General features: G+C 48.0%; 1 pseudogene; it reads right to left on the reverse strand.

Moving 5' to 3' along the window:
• Nucleotides 1-600: 600 nt before the first annotated feature.
• On the reverse strand, nucleotides 601-3,751 carry LOC148091723 (phosphofurin acidic cluster sorting protein 2-like; annotated as a pseudogene).
• Between the last annotated feature and the right edge of the window lie 13,953 nt (nucleotides 3,752-17,704).

A 17,704-nucleotide genomic window follows, 5' to 3' on the forward strand; every position in this document is an offset into this window, starting at 1 on the left:
CCAGTTTGTCCAGCTCCCGTCCCTGGGTAGGCTGTACCATACAGATCCTTTCCCTTCTCCAGTGAGGTTGGAGTTTATTGGGAACCATGAGTGGGTGCTGCTGGGGCTACTTGGCTGGTTGGACACTGGGGCCCAGGGCTGGGGTGATCCACCTCTCCGTTCTGCTCAGGATGCCCTCAATGGGAGGCCAGACCTTGGCCTCTGGTCACTCAGTTCTGAGTCTGGGCACACACCAGAGCTGGCTCCCCCAGGAAGCAGAGCCCTGGCTTCTAGAAAGGGCAGGTCCCAAAGGCAATAACTCTTTTCACTGGGGTGTCAGGGTCCTGAGTCTAAAACGCACCTTCCATGATTCCCTAGCTCAACACTGCCTGCTTGATATCCCACCCACCAGAGAGTTCTGGTTAATAAGCAGAGCACTTGGGGGCTCCTAGTGGAGGCCACCGTGTTAATTTCCGGATTATGAGCAGATTCTCACTGAAGACTGTTTCTCTTTGTGCTTCCAGAGTCTGTCTCTGTAGTGAACTGAAATATCAACAGAAAAGCAGCTGGTCCCTCCAGTGCCCGGCTAGAGCAGGTGGAGGGGCAAGGACAAGGGCAGGGTTAGAAGGTGGACTTGGAGAGTCCAAAGATGCAGATGAGGAAGTGCTTGAGGTGGGAGCACCACTGAGCTGCCAGCCACAAGGACTTCACACCGTCCCACTCCACACCCTCACTGAGAAGGGACAGCACATTCTGCGGGAGCTTGGCCATGCAGGCCAGGGGGCTGATGCCTTCCATGCTCTGGCTTTTGGACTGCACGGCCTTGTCCTTGGTTTTCTTGGGAAAAAACATCACTTTATTCTTCCCCTTGGTGACCACTGTCATGGAAATGGTGGGCGTGGCTGTGGCCTTGCTGCTGCTCCGCAGCCTGCTGACCTGCAGAGCCTGGAAGGTGCACTTGAGCATGCTTTTGCTGGTGGGCAGGTCTTACTTATCAGAGTCTCTATTCATGTCTGTGAGCTGGGCTTCCATCTAGTAATCCACCTGCAACCCCTTCAGCTTGGAGGGAAAGCCCTGCCTGGGGGAGAACAGGCCCTGACTCACTTACCAAGAGGAGGGTATGTGGATGAGGCTCCCTTGGAGGGCTGGGTGGGTGAAATAATGCTGGAGCCCGATGGGCCCCCACCACCTGAGTCATAGCCAAGGATGTTTCCACTCTTCCAACATTTACCACCCCCTCAAAGGGAATGAACTCCTGTGAGGACTCTTTGTTGGGGCTCTTCCACCTGGAGGTGAGCATGGCCTCCAAAATGGGCAGCTGGAGGGCACAGTTGCCAACCACAAATTACTGTGTGATTCTCGATAGGATGTGCACCAAGTCCTGCAAGGCACTCAGGCCCTCCAGCTCATTGAACAGGTGCCCCCAGGCCAGGTCTTGGAAGAAGTTGTTGTAGAGCTAATCCATGGAGCCCAGGTACCTGGCCACGGGGTGGGAATCTAGAGGGATGACCAGGAAACACATGTAGCCCAGCCAGCGGGGCGTCTTGTGGGACAGCTGCTCCCCAAAAAGCCTCAGCACCTAGCTGAAGTAGTGCTTCACCTCCCACACTACGATCTTCAAAGGCATCAGGGGCTGGGAATTGCAGTTGCATCTCTGTATCCAGGAGACAATGGTGCTGAAGGCCTCCTGGACATGAGCGGCGAGCAGGTGCACACCACGGGCAGGGTGACCTGCTGCAGGATGTCCCACAGGCACTGCCCCTGCTAGTCCGGGGTGTTGACAAGGATGACGCTCTTGGGCAGCTGGTAGTCGGAGATGCAGATGACGGTCAGCTGGTTGTACACGGTCTTCCTGGGGATCAGCAGCTGGCTCAGTGGAATCGACCAGCACTGCTGGTCCCGGCGGTTGGCCCTCATGTTCTGTGGCCGCATCATCGGCTGCTCCTTCAGGGATGTGCTCAGGCCCTGGCCACCTGCCTGTTTCCCTAGGACCTGGTGGAAGGGAATACAAGAGTGCAGGATGACAGGAGTGACGTGCCCCTCGGTAAGCTGCTTTTTGGTGAACACATCTCTGGTGGAGGTCCCTGCCTCCGGGCTGTCTTTGGGCTGTGCCTACTAAGCCGCAGGGGTTGGCGTGCTGGGGGCTCTCTTGCTGGGCTTCTTACCACCCAAGGCTCTCATCTTCTGGGGCACATGGGACAGACGCAGAAGCCCCTTTTGCCTCTGGGCACTGGGAATGCTCCCCGTCTCCATCTGGGAGCTGGAATGTGTCAGGCTGTTAAAGGATGGCCTGAGCTTGGGCTTGCGAGTGCTGAGGACACTCTCATGGTCGCTGTCCTCCATGTCTAGGCCACTGTCACTGGGGTTTTCCAGCATGTCATACAGAAGGTCCAGGTCCTCCTCCACCTCAGGGATGTGGTCTGCAGGTTCCTGCTTGAGTCCAGGGCCTTCTCCGCTACTTTGACCCTGCCCAGCCTGGCCAGGACCTTTTACTTGATATCTTGTTGCCTGGACTTGGCCGCCTTTCTTTCTATTGATGACCCCTCATTCTTAGCCTCCTCCAGGTGGAAGTTGTTCTTCTCCAGGTCCTGCCCATGCCCGGCATCATTGTTGGCCTCTTACTCAGAGGACAAGCTCTCAGACTCCCCCTCAGAGTAGTGATCCATGGACTTGTCCTGGGGGCTAGCCTGGATGGTGCTGTCCTCATGTTTGATGTGTTGGCTGAACGGAGAGAAGCTCCAGTTCTTGGCCACCTGGGGGGTGGACGTGCTGGAGGCCACCGATTCTGAGACTCTGTCACTGGACTGCTTGCCACCTGGGGCCCAGGTCTTCTCTGGCACATCTGCAAGACTCTGAGGCTCCTCCTGGTTCCAGGTACTGTGGATGCACCCTGTCTTCATCTGCCAGCTGGAATGTGACAGGCCTTTGAAATATGGCTTGCCCTTGGGCTTGCGGGTGCTGATGGCACTATCATTATCCTCCATGTCTGAGTCACTGGGGTTCTCCAGAGTGTCATAGAGAAGGTCCAGGTTCTCCTTCACCTCAGAGACACACCCCTCAGGTTCCTGCTTTGACTCCAGAACCTCCTTAGGGGGTCTGACACTCTGCAGCCATGCCATGACCTTTTGCTTGAAGGTTGGCTCCTTGGTCATGGCCGTTGTTCTCCCTTTCAAACTCTGCTCCTTCTGTGGCTCCCCCCATGGAAGACATCCTTGTCCAGGTCCTGCCACTGCCTGGCATCATTGCTGGCTTCCTGCTCAGAGGAGAAGCTCTCAGACTCCCCCTCAGAGTAGCTATCAGTAGACTTGGCCTGGGGGCCTGCCTGCCTGGAGCCGTCCTCATGGTCGATGGGCTGGCTGGACAGGGAGGAGATCCAAATCTCATCCACCTTGGGGGAGGCCTCCTTATTGCTGCTGCAGAAGCTCAGCACCTGGCTGCACTGGGGAGGTCACTGCATCACCTGGGCCATGTGGATGGTGCCCTCAGCCAGAGTTTTGTAGCCCAGATACCTGTAGCCCAGGATGGTCCGGCTCCTAAAGCACCTCCCCTCCTGCCACAGGATCTGTAGCTTCTTGCCTTCTCTCTTGAGGAAATGGGGGTATTTCAGAGAGAAGGTCAGCTCCAGGTCGGTCTCCACTTGTCCACTGGGGGGCAGCACAATCTCATGGGACCTCAGGATGCTCTTGGAGCCCTGCATCTTCAAGGCAATCAAGATGGACATAAGCCCATTCTCCAGCTCCTCGGAAACCACCAGCTTCTTTAAGGTCAGGGTGCACAACCTGGACACACAGGTGGAGCTGGAGAAGTCCACCTCCCGGGGATCAAACTGGTTCAAGGGCACTGGCTTCTGGAGAGTGGCGGGTGCACTGGCCAGGCCCGTGGGGGGTGATGGAGCTGCAGCTGCTTGCACCTTCAGGGATGATGCTTTCTCCTGTTGTGGGACAGAGGAGGGACATTCCATCAGAGGCAGCTCATGAATTGACAGGAGGGTTGGGGACTGTAGCTCACACCCAAGCCCCAAACACTTAGTGATTGGTGGCAAGAGGTGGGAGAGAAGTGATCGAAGGAGTGTGTGAACAAAAGGGGCCACCTGCTAAACGGACTAGCTCAGGGAAGGACTGCATGGTGGCCTTGCAAACTCAGAGACCTAAAGTAAACACAAAGGATGATCTGAAATGATAACTTTTTAACTAAAAGTAATTGATGATGAGTAGTCATATCTTATGGCAGCACCTTCCCTGACAAAGGACAATCTTTACCTTAACTGAGTCTGTCTATAGTCCTTTTGCATCTATGAAAACCTATATTTGGAATGTCTAAGTAATTTTTTCTTTTTCCAGACCTCTCAAAGCACAGGCACTGCTCTACAGAGACTACTAATTTCATTGGTATGGTTTCCCAGCTTTGCTTTCTCCCACCTCCCTAATCCATCAGCAGTGAATTTTGTGCAACCCTCATATGTCGCCCCTTTAGATTATAAACTATAAAATAAGGAAGGTGTAAAACTGCCATTTTCCAGAGCATTATCTCAAAGTGTTGATATTTTGCTTCCTGGCATCTGTCAACACTTTGGCTCAAATAAACTCACAAAAATTCTTCACAGGTTTGAATGTTTTTTACATTTACATTTACTTGGTGTAGTTTGGCAGGATTCCACAGAAGTTCACCCAGGACCACCCTGCAGACCCAGACCTGCTGCAAGGATCCAGCAATGGGTCCACTGAGCCCACCAGTTCTTCACCCATTATGTGAACTTGGGTGACTTTTCTCTTGGATCCAGGACCTTCCCTTGCTTGTGGTAGAGGGTATGACTTTATCTGAGCTGTATTTTAAATCCTCAAAGTGGAACTAAGGTTTATGGTTGACAGAATCTAGTCTAAGGCAAGATAGTCGGAAAAATGGGTGACTGGTTTTTAACTGTGGCTTTTCAATTGGAAATCCTTTCTGAGGATCTGGGCCAAAAACACTCACTCTATAAATGAGAGGTGAACTCCTTTCAGCTCCAAAGATAACGGGGTATATCCTCCTTGCAGCTCAAATATTGGGTGTTCATAGGTGACTAAGAATGTTAGTGGAGGTCTCAGAGGTCATTCCTTATGATGTGCAGGCACCCCTTAGGGAAATTCCAGCTCGACACTAATTTAACTGACTGGCTTTTCCTGGGGAGTGCACATATGGTTTTGTCAAGGAACAACCCGAGCCCTTCAGGTTGTTTTAGACAGTCTAGAGAGGAACCAAGGCATGTAAGAGGGTTGAATGGAACTCAAGGGGGGGATCTTTGTGGAGCTCCACCCATGAGCAGCCCATTTCCACCCAATACATAACATCCCTAGAAAATTTGCTCAGCCTCTGCACATATTACAACAAATAAACAAACAAGCAAACCATAATAAAATTAAAATGAGAACTTGTGCATCCAAGGCTGGGACTTTTCAAACCCCAGCCCTCATTAATACTCCTAATAGGAAACAGAAATGGGAAGGTTTAACTAGAAAATATTCATTTATAAATGGCCAAAATGCAGTTGTCTTTGGGTGCTTACAGTAATTTTTTCAGGAAAATATTAGAAAAATGTTGGCTTTCAAGTTGGATGAGTGAATGGAACTAAAGAAGACCTTGAATATCTGCAGCCATCTTGAGAAAAAATAACAGAGTGGAAGGGATCACTTTGTTGGACATCAAACTGTCCTACAAAGCCATTGTAATCAAAACGACCTGGTATTGGTACAGCAACAGGCATATAAATAAATGGAACAGAACAGAGTCTACAGAAATAGAGCCACACCATTATGGTCAGTTAATATTTGACAAAGGAGGCAAGAGCATCCAATGGAGTGAAGACAGTCTCTTCAATAAGTGGTGCTGGGAACATTGGACAGATACATGCAAAAAAATTAAGCTAGACCTCCAACTATCACCATATACAACAATAAACTCAAAATGGATAAAAGACTTAAACATAAGTCATGAAACCATAAATATCTGGAAGAAAACATAGGCAGTAAAGCCACAAATATACCATGAAGTGGAATTTTCACTGATACATCTCCTAGGGCAAGAGAAACAAAAGGAAAAATAAACATATGGGACTACCTCAAACTAAAGAGCTTCTGCACAGGAAAAGAAAACACAAAGTGCCTCAAAATACAAAGGAGCCCCATGGTCTGGAAAATATATTTGCAAAGATGTATCTGATAAGGTGCTAATTTCCAAAGTGTACAACAAACTCATACTACTCAGCAAGAGGAAGACAAACAGCCCAATTAAGAAATGGGCAAAGGAGCTGAATAGACACTTCTCCAAAGAGGACATATGGATAGCCAAGAGACATGAGAAAATGCTCAATGTCACTAATCATCAGAGATGCAAATTAAAACCACAATGAGCTATCATCTCACACCTGTCAGAATGGCTCCATCGACAAATCAACAAAGGGCATGTGCTGGCGAGGGTGTGGAGAAAGGGGAACCCTCCTACACTGCTGGTGGGAATGCAGACTGGTGCAGCCACTATGGAAAACAGTATGGAGCTTCCTCAAAAAAGTAAAAATGGATCTGCCTTTTGACCCAGTGATCCCACTCCTAGGATATATCCTAAGAATCCTGAAACATTCATCAGAAAGAATCTATGCATCCCTATGTTCATAGCAGCATTATTTACAATAGCTAAGATCTGGAAACAGCCCAAGTGCCCATCAGTAGATGTGTGGATACAAAGCTGTGGGACATTCACACCATGGAATACTATGCAGCTGCAAAGAAGAAGGATCTCGTACCCTTTGGGACAGTATGGATGGACCTGGAGAAAATTATGCTAAGTGAAATAAGCCAGGCAGAGAAAGACAAACATATGATCTCGCTTTTATTTGGAATCTACAAACTTAATAAACTGATTAACAGAATAGACTCAATGACATGGAAGCATACATCAGACTGAAGAATGTCAGAGGGATGGAGGGGGACTGGTGGGTGGAAAGGGGGATAGTAACCAGAGAATTTATATGCATATATGCACAACCCAAGGACATGGACGATGGTGGGGAGAGGGGCTGGGGAGGGGGACGGGATGGGGTGGAATGGGTCATTGGAGAGAAAAAGGGACATCTGTGATATTTTAAACAAAAAAAAGTAAATAAAAATAAAAATAATCTATTTCATTGTTTTACCCTCTACTGCATATGGTCCTTATGACTCTCTTTACCTGTGTTTGTTTAGTGACTTCCTTGTCCCTTGATTATACACAGTAAATGCTAGTGTAATAAATGAGTGCTTGAAATAAGAAAAAGAAAAAAGAAAGAAAATGGATGAATGAATGCAAAGCATGCCTTCCATTGGAAGTTAGAAGCTTCCAAGGAGAAGCACAGATACATTCTTTAAAAAAGGATGGTAATTATAAACTTTAGAAACTATCTCTGAACTCTCCTAAAGCTAATATCTGCCAACAGCCCACCCTCCCCCTTCCACATTCCTCCCTGGACCCTCTGTTCTCTGGGCTTCCTCTCCCTACTTGCCCTTCCCCTTCCTTCCATCCCCTGGGGTGTCCTCCCTACACTCCCTACTGCCTGAAGGGAAACTGAGGAGGGGAATTCTAACAGCTCCCTTTGGAGAAAAGCTGGTCTCAGCCAGAGGGGAACCAGCAATTGTTCCATATGTTCTCCATGACCCTGAGAGGTTTGCAAAGAAATTTAGCTGTTAGGACATGTAACCCTGGCTCTCCCGACCTACTCCAATTAATATACCTACTGCTTTCTGGGAGCAAAAGCACAGGATGACTCAATAGGGTTTGCAAGACAACTTTCATGGAGACGTCTGTCCAGTTTAAGGACTATTGGAGGCTGAGATAAGACTTAGAAAAAAACAAAAGCAGGCTCAGAGCTTCTCCAAGGGTGGTTCTTCTCAGGTCAGTTTGGGAGAAGATGGAATTATCATAAACGGGAAGCCACTGAGGCTCCTGTAGATACTGGGGCTAGTTTATTCGCTCTTACCCACACCCAACTAATTGCCTTCCCTTTGGAGTAAAGCTTCTGTACACATATCAGGAATATTTAACCAATGTCTGTTTTTAAATCACAACCTGTTTCCTTCCAACTAGGGAATGCTATGGGATATATATCTATCTTTGCTCATCAAATCTGGCCGCATTCACCTGACAGGGTGGGATGGGTGTTTTGGGGTGTGTGTGTGTGTGTGTGTGTGTGTGTGTGTGTGTTTTAAATGAAATCAGTGATGCCCACCTATGCTTTTACCAGAAGGGTAATATGTCTTTAGAACTAAATGAACCAGATACTGGACCAAAGGGGGGAAATCATGATTTCAAAGGAACCTCCAAAGAGGAAACACATCTGGAGACTGACTGAAGGTTTGCTAACCATCGTTTCTTTATTATTATCTTGCATGAGAGCCTGAGAGACAGCTTAACAGGACACCCGCCCTACTCAGAATGGCCCAAAGAGCCCAGAGACTTGCAGAGATACCTCTAACTCTCTGATTGCTCCATAGATCTCTCTGTAGATGAGAAGCCAGGCCACAGTGCCTTGAGACTCCCCTTTTGGGGTACATACTTGCCATCCAGGTGAAATATGACCCTGAGCCCCTCAAGAAGAAGGCTACTCTTTTTCTGTAATGTGACCTGGTCTTAATACAAAGCAGGCAATAGGTTTGGTCAGTTAATGGCACCACTCATTTTAATACTGTCTTGCAGCTAGGTCCTGTTTTACCATGGGTTTGTGAATGGGTTTGTCATTCCCTTGCCAACATTTGGATGGCAACCCAGTGCCTGAGCTATTGAAAATGACTCTCCTTCTTTTATAACTGAAGTCTTCACAGGGCCAGAGATGTGGTTCTAGAAACAATTCAAAGCCCACCAAATCCTTCTACCTAGCCCAACTCTCTTCCCACCACCAGCCCAGGGCATCTCAAGTGGCTTATAGATAATTGACATTGTGATACCAAAGTCCCAGGATCTTTGAAATGCAAGTACCCGACTTCACCAAGAATGTAGTCTGGGCTTTTTTATTTTTAATTTTTTTGGTAATCCTCACCCCAGGATATTTTTTCCATTGCCTTTTGGAAAGAGTGGAAGAAAGGGGGGAAGGAGGGAGAGAAGACAGAGAGCAAAAAACATCAATGTGAGAGAGACAAGTGGCCTGGTAGCCTACCTGTTGCCTCTGCTGCTCACCCTGACTGGGCAGGGAGAGAGCCTGCAACCCAGGTAGGGGCCCTTGACCAGAAATTGAACCCAGGACCCTTCAGTACGCCAGCTGATGCTCTAACCACAAAGCCACACCAGCCAGTGCTAGGCCAATTTTTAAAATACAAATCTCTGCAAGGTAAATCTTATCAAAATAGAAAAAAAATCACAACACACCCTCATCCACCTAGGCAAATCACCTTAACTCATGTCAACTATTCCAAATTAGTGAATTTTATTTAAAATTATTGAATATCTAGATACTTTGAAATAACATGAAATACAGAAACACTGATTTATAGGCAAGTCTTAAGTGCTTGCTTTGGGTTTTTTATTACAGAAAGCCTGTAAAATGGATTTGGAGCTGTTGATGTAATATCTTGTGCTTTGTTGAAGGTGTGTTTTGTGACAGTGAGAGTGTTTAAAATATGTTCATAAATATTAGTCTAAGCAATGCTGGTTGTTTACTTTTTTGGTTAACATTTGAAATTAAGGCTTGTAAGAGATACAATTCAAGTAGGTGTTATAATAGAAAGCATTAGGTGTGAAGGGTCTTTTATCTGGGAAATGGAAGACAGTGAGTTGTTCCAAGGACAGTTATTTCTGAATGGGTGAGAAGGTTTGTGAAAGTTGTAGAAAAGTGTGTAAAAGGTTGTTAATGGCTACAAAATTTTGTGAAAGTCTTGAATTTATAAAACTATATATTCTGCCCTAGCCTCTTTGACACAGTGGGTAGAGCATGAGTCTGGGGACTGAAGGGTTCTGGGTTCAATTCCGGCCATGGGCATGTACCATGGCTGCAGGCCCTGCCTGGGTTGGGGCGTGTGCTGGAGGCAAGCAATTGGTTTATCTCTCTCACATTGATGTTTCTCTCTCTCTCTCTCTCTCCTATTTCTCCCACTCTCACTGAAAAGCAATGGAAAAATATCCTCAGGCAAGGATTAAAAAGAAAAATTCTTGCCTTTTCTCTGTAAGAAGTAGTAATTCCAATTCTGTGCATGGTCTTTATGTGATATGTGTTCATCTGTTCATGATGTGTGGTGAATTGCCAGCCTCTGTCTAGCATTACTAGGATATAATCTTTTATTAACCCAAAAAGAGAAAATAGTTACATAAATAAGCAGAATTCTATAGTCTGGACAAAATATTTAATATTAAAACTGTTTTGAAGTTTGATTAATGTATTTTAGAGTTATTACCATAAAATGTGTTTGTTTTACCAAAATGGGCAAAAAATTATGATATAAACTTTTAGTTAAGTATATTTGACAACCTTACCCAACTTTAAATTTTAAGAGACTTTTTCACTAAGAGATGACTAAGTTATTCCAAAGGGCCCTGGATACTTCAAGGATTTATTCTCCCTCCTTATACAAGGAACATTTTTTAACTACATTAAGCATATTGAACATGCTTGAAATTACATGGGAACTTTTGCCAAACAAAAATAAGAACTGTTCTGTTTGTGTACTTATATTTTTATTAAAATACAGTTTCTAAAGAGTTCCACCTGCTCTAGGAAGGAACGTACAAAGATTCAAAGCCAAGTTCAAACAGGAAACTCTTAGGGTAACAGGTGACCTGTCAGAGACACCAGGCAAGCCAAGAGTGATGGTTCCCTGTGGGGACATCCCGCAGTTGTACTCCCGATATTTGTGGTCCACACATTGGGAGTTTATGAATTATTTCCAGTGCTCAAAACACACTTCCAATAAGCCATAAACAATGTTTAGAATATTACATATTATTTGTGCTTTATATATTAAAATTGTGTATTGAATCTCAATACATACACACAGACACATATGGACTTCATATTATTCTCTATGTTATGTCACAGTAATTATTATTTACCAAAATTTATTCTCTTGAAATGTTATCTCTTACAAAAGACAAAAGATTTTATCTATTGCATTATAGTCAAATCTCTAACCATGCCGCTTTGTCATTCATAGACAGTCACTGTGTTACCCTCATGCACTGAGAAATATGTTACATCTCTAGAGAAATCCATGAAAAGGGCCCTGGCTTATTCTAAATTACAGGATTATAAGCAGGTCAGATCTCTGAACTGAGTGAAGATTTATAGAACTCTAAGGAATAACTGAATTCCTGACAATACTGGCAAATAATCAGGATAAACAAAAAAAACTGGTGATGGGACTAAATCAACTGACGATTATTATTGTTCTTATGACTGTTTTAAATATTGCTGATTTTAAAACCTTTTTGTTTTCCAAATATAAGGAAAACTAAAAGCAGACATTCTACACTGTCATCAATGACTCACTAACTAGGTTGTAGGGACAGATAAATTAGTAGCAGTCATTTCCCAGTCCTCCCAGGAGGTTTTTGTCCATTGAGAGACAGTAATTGAAGACTCTCTCCACAGTGTTCAAAGGGACTGCACCTTATCAGGGGCCTAACGGCCAGTGGATACGGGCCCCGTCTCTGACACTCGCCCCCATCTACATGATCAAAGACTTTTCAAGGTCGAGAAGCCCCAGACCAGGGAGGCAGACAGCTCTCCCGACGAGGGCTGTATGCTCACAAATTACTGCTGCCCAAACCTTGTTCTTGTAGCACCGAATTGTATTGGTTAAATGTACATAAAATGTTTTTTATATTATTATTATCTCCTTCTAGTTTCCTGATGGAAGCAATATCTGTCTCCCTTATTAGATTTTAGCTTGGGAACCTGCTGATTTCTCCCACCTACTAGACAATGATATTCTGATGATCGGTTATGAAAATGAAATAATAGTGTCTTAATTCATCTGGCTGAACATATGATAAGGTACACGTGACAGTGGGTGAACAAGGAAAACATAATTAGCTTAATAAAAATTATGATACTACATGTAAAGGGTTTTCAGTTGTCTGGGTTGCTTATTGCCCTCAGACCCTCCTTGCCCTTGTCTAGTGTTAGACATTTTCTCTTCCTAAACGGTGTTACTGGTTCCATCCAGTGGCTTTTGTTCCTGGTATGTAAATGTGATTTTTGTTTTGTTCTGTTTTTAAACATATTGTTATTGATTTCAGAGAGTGGAAGGGGAGAGAGAGACACACATCCACTGATTGCCATCCGCACATGCCCCTACTGGAGCCTGGGATGGATCCAGAAATGGAGGCACATGCCCTTGGCTGGAATGGAACCCGGGACCCTTCAGTCCACCAATGCTCGAGCCACAGAGAGAAACCAGCTAGAGCTGAAATTATAACTTTTTAACTAAAAGCAGTTTATGCTGGGTAGTCATCGCCTAGACTGGCTTCTTCCCCAACAAAGGCCAATCTTTACTTTAACTGAGCCTGTCTATTGTCATTTTGCATCTATGATAACGTATCTTAGAAATTTCAAAGTAGTTTTCCTTTTTCCCAAGCCCTCAAAGCACAGGCACTGCTCTGCAGAGACCACAAATCCCCTCATTGCTATTAAATTAAATATTACAAAAGTTTCCCTTTTAATATTCCTAAAAATTTGGGGAGAGCAACTTTACATTTGGTCTGAAGGAGGCTGGACCATGAGAATGAGTGGGGGGGGGCAGGGACAGGGACCTAGTTTCCTCTGGAAATTGGACTCTAGGAGAGATCTCTGGGGAGTAGCAGGGTGGCTTCTGGAACCGGGGGCCCCTTTGCCTGCATGGGGTCCTGGAGTTTGGGTGAACTCGGCACCGACACTCACCCTGACCCCGTGCTGCACTCTTGTGGATGTGTGAGGCACCTGTGCCTCCTGCAGGGGGATGGAGTTGAGGTCGCCATCTGTCAGGTCTTGTCGGTTGTCCTGTGGGGAGCTCTGTAAAGACAGTGCCCAGTCACCAGGCAGAAAGCCTCAGAGCCCTGCTTTTGCTGGTTCCAGACCCCTGTGACCCTCCACTCCAGACACACACACCATGGTCTGCTCAGACTTCCACTGGAAAGGCAAAAGTCTAACAGCCTGAGGGCCCAAGGATCCCACTGGCACAGATCTGAGGCCCCTTGGGAAGCCCCTCCCCACCCGCCTGCCCTGTCCTGGGGTGTGATTGTGACAGGACCTCTAGGTAATCCAGTGCCCAGAAACCTGTTCCTGCACCAGCGGGTGTGTGAGTTGCACAGGGATGGCTCACAGAGGCGGCCTGGCCTGGATTGGTCTCCCCCTGGCTGCCCTGTGTTACCTCAGGCGATCTTCTTGAAAATGGCCAGCGACGTCGGGGGTGAGGGTTGAACCAATGTCGGCAGACACTAGAAGAACTCTCTCTGCGGGGTCCCCTGAAGCAGGAGCCGGATCACTGGAAGACAGCAAGAGAACGTCTCGCACTCTCAAATGTCTCTTGCCAAGCGAGGTGGTTGTTGGGCTGTTGCTAGAAATTGGGTGCCTGGTAACCGGGGTTCCAAGTTCTATTGGGAAGTGACCTCACTTATGGGATCAACTTCCCTGGGTCCCGTCATCTGATAACAGCTCTACAGACAGTCCTGGGGGCCGCCAAGCCACGCCCGGCCGGGCTGCCTTGTTTCCAACCCCACCCAAGGCCATTACACCTGGAGTGTTGGTGTGCGTGCGCGTGGGCACAGGCCACTGCTCTCATTCTGGATCCAGAACAGAGCGGCCCCCACGTATGGAGGAACAGGCGGCAGCTTCCCAATGCGTCAGGATTTCCAATTACTAAACCACTGGTTGGGCTTCTAAATAGAATGACTCCTACTGGGCTAGTAACTGAAGTAAACACATTCCCCAAACAGTGTGAAGGGAGGGCTCCGCCAGCTTGCAAACAGGATGCCACAGGGTCCACGTGAGTGGGGATGAAGGATCGAGGTTCTGCAAAAGCAATGGGGAAACTGTGACCTCGGTCAAGGACAGGTATAACGTTTATATGCCCTGACTTGGAAAAAGCCCAGATGCAATGCAAATAGAGCATCTGGTTGGAAATCCTTGTCACCTGCTCAATAAAGCAGGAGCCCAGTCAGCGTCACCCTCGCAGCCCCGCATTAGGGAGGCCCCATATGCACTTGAAACTGTAGCAGCTCCAAGGGGCTGCTCTTCAGACTCTGTCTTACCTGGAGGACGCCAGGCCTTAAGCCTGCAGGGCCCGTCAGCGGAAACCACCTGCAGACTCAGATGGGAGGTGACAGCGAGGGGGTCTGCTCAGAGGACAGCACACTGGCTCATCCCAGGGAAGGTGGCTCTGGCTGAGGGGGCCTATGGCAGGTGGTGTCTCAACTGCACCTGGCTGGGGCCCAAGTTGCAGGAATGGCAAGTGCCTGTGGACCCACGGCGGGAAAGGGGAAGAGGAGGACTGGGGGATCGAGACCCAACAAAGCTGAAGGGCACAGCCTCCAGCCAGCCATGAGCTCCCCACAGACGCCAGGAACATGACATGCAGGAGGAGGCCGCTCCTTCCCCTCACCTGAGTTCCACACCCACACCTCGGGCTGCGCCTGACGGGTCCACCCCACTTCACCTTTCTGGCTCTCCCCTAAGAGGTGGTTGAAGTAACTCCCCAGGAACCTCCACCACCAGCAGAGACCTGGATCCCGGCCTGGCCCTCGGTCTCAGGGTCTCCTCAGCCAAGGCCCAGGCGCTCACGGGCTCGCTCTCTCCCAATCCTTCTCTCTCCTGGCTGCCCACCCCTTCCTGGGAGAAACATCTGCTCCAAGGGGGAGACTGACCTGGGGCTTCTCCCACTGCAACCAGTAGCCTGTGGTCAATGAGGCCACGAGAAAGAGAGTGGCACCGGCTCCCAGACACACCCAGCTCTGTCGCAGCTTCTACGGGCCACACACAGGCTGCAGGGATGGAGGCGGCCCTGGGCCTGCTGTCAGCAGGTGGGGAAGAAGTTTCTAGCACAGAAGCAAACAGATGTTGGGAGTTCCAGAGATATGGGGGCCACAGAGCCGATTTCTACCAGGACATCTTCAAGGAGCGACAGAGTCGGCCGCTGGAAAAGTGCTCCCTCCACCAGCACGAAATGCCTGGCGGATCCAGGACCCAGCGCGGCCCCACCCCAGGTGCAGCCCCCTGTGGGCTCCCCACCACAGCACACTCTCTGCCTCTCAGGCCTCTGAGGACCCAATACCCCGATGCCCCCTTGCCCAACGCTTGCCTCTGCAGACAAAACGAAGGTAACAAATGACCGAGACATAGCACATCGGGGGTCAGGAGCAGGGACGCTGGAGGAATGAGGCCTTGTCCAGCGATGGGAGGTGCTCACAGGGTGTCCTGGTGAAGAAACAGGCAGAGCTGTGGCCAGGTTGGGACACTGGGAGAGATAGCTGGTCTGGTGGGAAGGTGGCCAGTGGAGCAACAGGCCTGCAATGGTCAGAGCAGTGAACGGCACCCCCAAACTGCTAGGACAGGAGCCTTCTCCAAGACAGAATCGAGGCTTTCCCTGGAGAAGACAAGAAGGGAGGATAATCAAATGCTGGGGGAAGGAAGGAAGGGAGAACGCAGGAGCCCATGGCCATCACCCTGCATATCTCAGGACAGGAGGGTGCCCCACACAGGATGCCCGACATCAGACTGCCTGAGGAGTTGGGCATGCACACGAGTCTGGTGAACAGAGGCATCTGGAGTACAGGATGGGAGCTGGAGGCGAGTGTCAGCATCCTCATCTTCTCCTGGTTTCCATAGATGCAGTTTATATAAAATGGGCTCAGCTCTGCCCCTCTCCTTGGTTCCAACTGCCACTCTCACCCCTGGAGTCCCTTTGCAGGGTGGGAATTGAGAAGGGTCTCTACTCACTTCACCAGCACAAGCTCAGGCCTTGAGGGGAGCTGGGCCCAGGCCCTCATCAGTTGCAAACGACATGTTCCTCCCCTGTGGCTGGGAGCAGAGGTCCTCCCTCAGGTTGCTCTCACAATGTTTAGGGCGCTGAGGCATCTCTGGGAGGGCACAGCTCATCCCAGAGCCCTGGCCAAACACATAAGGAGGGAAAGGTGGCCGAGAGCAGAAAGGCAAGGGGACAAACTGAGGACACTCCCTCCAGGGGAGGAAAGCAAGCTCTACATTACGGCCCTTCAACCCAGCTGCTCTGGGGCAGAGAAACCAACTCAGTGAGTCTGGGCCAAGTTATCAAACAACCTTCCCATCCACACCTGAGGCCATCTGCTTCTTTCCCCATCCTGGGCCCCACAGAGGCTTCAGAAGAGGCCACTGACCCTCCCCTGCTGTCAGGATGTCAGGTTAGCAGGCCATGAGGCCACAGTAGAACAAACATTTGACTCACCTTTGACAGGGGAAGGACTCCTCTTCCATATTAGTGAACCTGTTTCAAGAAAAATCCATACAAGAGTTTTATAAAACTAGACAAAACAAACCCTACTCATTGTAACTTCTGTGCACTCAGCTCTCAACTCTCTGGTGAGCTCAGGAAGGGACCAGAGGCCCAGTAGCAAACTGTTCACAACTCACATCTGTGTGTCCAAGGCTGTGGCTCTAACATAGGATGTGGGACGGAGGTGGCTGGCAACCCCCAGGCTGATGCCTTTGCCATGCGGGACCAACAGTATTACCCCAGATCTAAGCTGAGCTTTCCTTCCCCAGCTGCGATGTGTCCCCAGAAGGAGGGCTGGCTTTCTGAGGAGGTTTGGATGTGGGATGCAGGAGGCTCCACCTGCCACCCCCAGACCTCTAGGTCCTTACCGCACTGGAGCTTGCATGGCTAAGCTTATCAAAGAGGAAGTTCAGGTTTGACCTCGGGGAATTTCTGCTCTTGGCATCTAGGAGAAAGAAGAAAGTCTGTGAAAGAGGGCGTTTGGCTGTAGAGGTCAGGAGCTGCTGAGGGGAACTGGGCAGGGAGGCCAGGAAAAGGGGTCCTCTCCTCCACCAGACACTCTAGCTGACTTGCACCAATTCACAAGACCCAACTCTTAAATTTTTAGAAATGTTGTGAGCTGATTGTTAGACACAGTCATTTAAAATTAAATTATATAAGCTTATAATTAAATGATACTCATCAAAGTTAAAAAATACCCAGAAGTCATCACTTCCTCATTATTTCACTAACCTTTACTATTACCTATTCTTTTAAGGTTATTTACGTCCATTGTTTCTGTTAGTTCTTGCCAACCCCATGTCACATTGGCCACCTGAGATCAGCAAATGTTACAAATCAGCTTGATCTACTATTTTCCTGTCTAGACTTCAGAAACTACTGGAGAAAACAGTAGTGATACACGTTAAATGTGAAAATGTATTGTGTCTAGGGCATTGTGAACAGCACAACAGACTGAGTAAATATTCTTCCAGTATTTGAAAATGATTCAGATTCTGCAGAGAAGTGGCTCATGGCACTGACAAAATAATGTCAATCCCCATTCATGTCGGGATTTGCATCCTTAAGGTGGCTATGGATACAAAGTTAGGCAAATAATTAGTAAAAGTGTTTTTGTGAGCACCAATTGGCTATATGGGATTTAGAGTAAAGAGCATTGTATATTTTACCATTATTTGTAAATTACGTGCTTTGAATCCTTTATATCAGTAAAATTTACAATAAACCTATAAAGTCGTGTGGCGGGGGGGGCGGCAGTCTGGGGACAACAGGAGAGCCAGTTGTTAATC

The sequence above is a fragment of the Miniopterus natalensis genome, chromosome 13, assembly GCF_054644295.1.
Source record: "Miniopterus natalensis isolate mMinNat1 chromosome 13, mMinNat1.hap1, whole genome shotgun sequence".
NCBI classification, from domain to species: domain Eukaryota; kingdom Metazoa; phylum Chordata; class Mammalia; order Chiroptera; family Miniopteridae; genus Miniopterus; species Miniopterus natalensis.